We start from the raw sequence: 304 nt of genomic DNA, 5'->3' as shown, positions 1-304 counted from the left end.
TTGAACATGCCAAGCCCACTCTTGTCGCAGGAACTTTGCCCTCGTTCACGCTGCCTGGGGTGCTTCCCCCAGCTCTCTTCATGGCTCACTCCAGCTCTTCCTTCAGGTCTCTGCTCAAATGTCTTGGCTGACTACCCAATCTGAAATAGCAATCCTGGCCAGACATGGTGGCTCACGCCTGTAATCCCAGCATTTTGGGAGGCTGAGGTGGGCAGATCACGAGGTCAGGAGTTCAAGACCTGACCAACATGGTGAAACCCCGTCTCCACTAAAAATACAAAAATTAGCCAGGCATGGTGGCGCG

Source organism: Mandrillus leucophaeus, unplaced genomic scaffold (genome assembly GCF_000951045.1).
Source record: "Mandrillus leucophaeus isolate KB7577 unplaced genomic scaffold, Mleu.le_1.0 Scaffold559, whole genome shotgun sequence".
In the NCBI taxonomy this organism is placed as follows: Eukaryota; Metazoa; Chordata; class Mammalia; order Primates; family Cercopithecidae; genus Mandrillus; species Mandrillus leucophaeus.
This window is presented reverse-complemented; position numbering follows the sequence as displayed.